Genomic DNA, 6000 nt, shown 5'->3' on the forward strand with positions numbered 1-6000 from the left:
CGGTAACCGCACAAATCGAACGAAGCTTCTCCTACAACGGTTGGCAACCCACGACCGAAGAGCTGGCAATCGCCTAGAGCGTTCGAGCAGCCGTCCGTTCCTCTGCCGCATACCTTGCAACGACGGAGCCCGTCCAAGCCCAGATCGCGTCCGCCCACGCCCAGCTCGTGGCGGCCTTTTCCAAAGAGATGGCGGACGTGAATGGCGAGATGCTTGCCGAGTATGGTGCGATGGATGCCATGGAGCCCCTTCCCCAGGAGATCGCCGGGCGCGAGCTGGACATGGAGGCGGCGGCGGAGATCGACGAGCACCAGCTGTAGTAGTACTCTTTGTTTTGTTTAATTAAGAGTGCCGGTCTTTAATTTGTTAGAGTAATGTTTAGGTCAGCTAGCTCTGTTTAATTGCTGAACTTGCTCGATTAAGAAGTGTGGGTGTGCTGTAGTCTCCTTTGTGTACCCAAAATATGCAATGACGTGGATGACCACTGTAACCATGGAAATTCGAACCAAAACTTTTGACGTTCAAACTCATCACACAAGGGTTAAGCTATCTGAATCGTTTGTGATGTCCACATATCGTACACAGTTCTGAATAAGGGACCATGTCTGATGACACTTTGCGCGCCAGTTTTTTGGCTGAAGCGATTCCAAATTTTTGGCTTCCGCATAAATATCTACCTCCCCGCCCCTCCCGCTTACCAAAAGCCATATTTCCCCTCTTTCCGCCTTCCTTTCCAAGTTGAAACCTTCACTCCTTGCTTGCAGCGCCGCGGCCTCCTCGCCGGCGACCCTCCTTCAAGCTACTCAGCCTCCTCTATCCAGGCAGGTAATCCACACCCGACCCCCATCCTCCTCCTCCTTCCACATCCCACATGCCTCGACCGTCGGTGCGAGCGCGACACCTTCCACCCAAATCACTGACCCCTCCACCAAATAAGCGACGGCCTAAGCCATGGTGCACGCAGTATAGCCAGGACCTCAAGGAGCATTTGGCAGCAGAGAAGCAAATCGCGGCCGCACGCGCGGATGAGGTCATGATGGCTGCCATTCGTGCCGAACCCCAGATCTTGAAGGAGCACCTTGCCAATTGCTAGCTACGCCGGTTAAGTATGCTCGGTTTACCCGTTGCGTGTGCTGCTCCTGCCTTTCCTTCACAAATTCTAGTGAATTGTGCTATCTAATTTTACCATGCAATCTGTTGCTCTAGTGTATATGTTCTATATGTCGTGCAGTGTGGTGCTCACTTATTAACTGTTTTGTTAATTAGTTGTCGTCTTCAGTTAACTGTTTGGTGCAAATGTGATGTTCAATTCTTCAGGCTGCAATTTTGTATTGTCTTCCATGCGAGAAATAAATCGAATTTATCTTTACAAAATTGTGGGTGCATTCTGTTATTGTATACCATGTGAGGAATAAATTGAATTTGGCTATAGTAAATACATGAGAAACAAATACAATTGCTACAATTGGTTGTAGTTAACTGTTTGGTTAACTCTCTGATCTTCTATTAGGAGTATGTTATATTGTGCAATGTGGTGCTCAGTTAATGTTTGGTTCATTTGTTGTGGTGTTTAGTTAACTGCTTGATTCAATTCTGCAATGCGATGTCCAATTGTCGTGGGTAGAATTTTGTATTGTTGTGCATGTGAGGAATAAATCAAATTTGACTGCACTTAATACATGAGAAACATATACAAGTGCTATATTTCCTAGTTCTTAATCATGCTTGGTTTGGGTAAATGGGTTTTCCGTGTGGCTTGAATTAATCTGATGAATCTGCAATGTGCTTATTTTCCATCAAACATATTTTACTGATAGCATGCGAACCCTTACTTAACCTGATGACTAACTACCTTATATGTGTTGCAGGGAAACAATGGGAAGCACTGAGGTTTACAATCGAGGTTAGCACGTGCATGGTCCGTTGTCTAATAGCACATTATTGTGCAATTGCAGGAACCATTCTAATATTTTGGTTTTTAACAATTTGGTCTTGCACATGTAGGTCCTGCTGTCAGAGGTTTTGACCCACTGTTCGACCCTTTTTGCATATGGGGAAATGAGTTGTCCATGAATATCAATGAAATCAAGAAACTCAGAAAGATTGTTAGGATAAAGAAATTAGCGACAAAAAACAACAAGATCTTTGTCCGCACAATGAAGAAGACATCAGTTCACTACAAGATGGTACTAACTATTATACCTTGCCTTTTTTATTCCTTTGCCCCATTTCCAATATAGAGAAGATATTTATGCACATCCTTGTTTTTAGGCCTTTCCGATGATTACCTCTCAAACGACCTCTATGGTCAGGAGGAGAGGAAGGTTTTCATACAACACCCACGGTTCAATATTGAAGTGTTCCTGAAGAGGACGAAGGACGGACGGTCAATCGTCCACAGTTTTCATACAACACCCACGGCTCAATATTCGCCTTCGCTTCAGCAGTTTTCCAGATGAGATGCATCTGTCTATATACCGTCTATGATGCTAATTTCGAAAGGTTCTACATGTTGCATGTGGAACTTGCTGCTGGTGCAGTTGTGTAATGGGGTAGCTGAGTGCTGAAGCTATATCATGTTGTACTCTGATGTATTTCAATTATGAAATTCTGCTTCCTTAATATGGAAATGAAATATATTGTGTGCTTAATATGAAATGTCAATTAGATTAATAAATGGATTATGAATAATCGGATAATTAGCCTGCTAATGGCGAATTAGCCTGCTAATTGTGTTTTGCTATTGCAAACGGTTGTTGAAAAAATACCGTGGGCGATGACCTCAGGCAACGCACACAGTTTCTAGGAATAAACCATGTTGGATCAATGAACAATCACACACGGCTTTCTGTTGAAAACTGTTTGCGTTAGGCCACCTTGCGCAAACGTTTACCACATAAAAACTGTGTGTGATGGACAGCCTTTGCCACACAGTTTCTTCTACGGACCGTGTGTGATACATTCAATAATGCAAACGAGAAAATTGTTAATATCATGTGCAATGGAAACGCTATCACTTGAGCGACTGTGTGGGATGTGCATACGGACGACAACGTTTAGCGGGGACTGACTGTGTGGGATGTACTTGCAACCGGAAACAATTTCGCCGTATAATTGTATTTGTTTAGCTCTATTGTATGTATTTCCGTATTTGAGTGCTCGCCGGTCGCACACGACCTCATTTTGCCGAACGTGTGTGCCAGGAGGGCATATCCCCGATGGTTTCTGGGTCGTGTGGGAAGGATCGCCCACACTCACTTGGCGATGGTTCCAAATGCCGTCGCGGAAAGGGGTAAAACACCATTTGTTTAGGACCGACGTGCACCAGTGAACACCATGGTAGTTCTGCTAAAAACAACGTTAGTCCGGGGTTAGTTTCATCCAAATCATGCAAATTAGAGTCCAAAACAAGAGGAAAAGCGTGAGAAAAAGTAGATACGTTGGAGATGTATCAACTCCCCCAAGCTTAAACCTTTGCTTGTCCTCAAGCAATTCAGTTGATAAACTGAAAGTGAGAAAGAAAAACTTTTACGAACTCTTTTGCTCTTGTTTGCATAAATAAGCTTAAACAACACCCATGTTTTCAGCCAACATTATAACTAACCATGTAAACAATAACTCTTAAAGATTATAATGATTCATATCAATGACATAATCAGCTAGCGAGCAATAATAAAATATCTCAAATAGCAACACGTTGTCAAAACAACCATGATATAATATGACAATAGTGGTATCTCGCTAGCCCTTTATGAGACCGCAAAACATAAATGCAGAGCACCTCCAAAGTTCAAGCAGCGACTAAACATTGAAATTCATGGTAGAAAAGATCCAGTCATGATGCACCCAACACTAGCTATACACAATGCATAAATCATGACAGCTGTGCTCTACTCAGTTTCTGGCGCTTGGTTTTAGAAGGTGGTGACACAACATAAAAGTAAATAGAAAGTCCCTTCGCAGAGGGAAGCAGTGATTTGCAGAGGTGCCAGAGCTCAATTTTTAAAATAGAGATAAATGATAATTTTGAGACATGCCCACTTCTTCACTTCACGACTATCAGTTATCAACATCTTCCATGCTAAACACGTTAGTGCCGGTCCCCAAGCGGAAAGTAAAGGTTTTGACTCCATTGGGAGTTTTTGTTTGATTATTCAAGAGATGAACTCTTTTTCATATTTGCAATTTGGGACTGGGCATCCCTAAAACCGCCCATTTCCTCGTGCGATGGCGAGTGAATAAACACTCGACCTGAGGATAACTACCTTAGCACGGAAGATATCGACCACCTCCTGTCGTTCCATGAACGATCCAGGCACACCAAACAGATAATTTTTTAGAAGTTTTTTAGAGGTGGCACAGGCAAATTTACTTAGGACGGCAGGGTAATACCGCATATAGGTAGGTATGGTGGACTCATCTGGAATAACTTTGGGTTCAAGGTTTTTTGATGTACAAGCAGAATTCCCACTTAGTACAGGCGAAGGCTAGCAATTAAGATTGGGAAGCGGCCAGCTAGAGAGCAACAACGATCATGACCAGGCATTATGTATAAGTAACATTGGACACTAGCATGAGTAGGATATGAACACCATGAACATAAGCATTATAGAGGCTATGTTGGTTTTGATTCAACTACATGCATGAACATGTACCAAGTCAAGCCACTCGAACATTCGGAGGAGGATACCATATCATCATACTACATCACAATCATTTTAACGCTATGTTGATATCCAAGATAAATCATTATCAACTCCCAGCTACTTATGCATGGCATGAGAAACTATAATCTCCAATTGTCATTGCAAACATGTTTAATCATAATGGGTTGAAGCTTGGATACTTGGTTAAACATATTTACACAGACATAACAAGTCGAGTTCATACCAGTTTCTCTTTGCCACGGCCAGCTCATCGAATATCGTCATTATTGCCTTTCACTCGCACGACCGAATGATATGAAAATAATAATAGTACAAGAGTGCCATGGACTAAGCTAGAGTCTGCAAACATTTTATTCAACAGGAGAAGACAAGGTAAAATGGGCTCTTTATTAGTTCAACAATTATTCATATGAGAGCCACTCAACATTTTCATCATGGTCTTCTCCTCGGTACAACTCGAATAAAAAGAAAAGAAAATCAGAGAAACACACTGAAATATTTTTGGAGTTTTCGGTTTTGTTCAATAAGCAAATAAAAAGCAAAAACGAGAAAAACTATTTACACGGGAAAGCTCCCAACAAGCAAAAAAAAGAACAAGGAAATATTTTTGGATTTTCTTTTTAGTACTACTACTAAGCATGCATAGAAAGTAAATTACTACAACTAATTTTTTTGGTTTTTCTAAGGTTTTCCAAACACACAAGAAGAAAGCAAGAAATTGAATCTAAGCATGGATGATACAATGAAAAGTGTGAGCACCGACAAGTAGAATGATATGTGAACATGAATGTAAAGTCAGTGGAAACACGTACTCCCCCAAGCTTAGGCTTTTGGCCTAAGTTGGTAACCGATCAATAGCCTGGAGGATAGTAAGGATCCTGAGGAGCGGGCATCCACTAATCCCACTATGGAGGTGCCTGTGCAGCCTCGGCAGCAGACTGAGCGTTCCAGTAGGCGAGTATGTCTGCAGGCATAATCCGGTATCCGCCCTGGCAACATAATCAAACAGAGCAGGTGCAGGCAAGGGGATAACATCACGAGTGTCAATGTTATAAACCAAGTTATAAAGAATGGCAAGATCACAACGATCATGTGCAAGAAAGTGATGGTGGTCCATGGCTGCACGGTCTAGGTAAACTGTGGTAAGAGGGACATCATGTTGGCGTATCGCCACCTAGAAGTGGGCCACCAACCGAGTAGCAAAAACCCCACCATGTATTTTACCCTGAGATTTATTAAGATGGAGGCGATGAGCCACAATAGCTCCCAAGCTATAAGTGTTGTCGCCCTCTATTGCACGATGTAAAATAGCAAGGTCTGGTGAACTAAGTGC

Source organism: Triticum aestivum, chromosome 3D (genome assembly GCF_018294505.1).
Source record: "Triticum aestivum cultivar Chinese Spring chromosome 3D, IWGSC CS RefSeq v2.1, whole genome shotgun sequence".
Lineage (NCBI taxonomy): Eukaryota > Viridiplantae > Streptophyta > Magnoliopsida > Poales > Poaceae > Triticum > Triticum aestivum.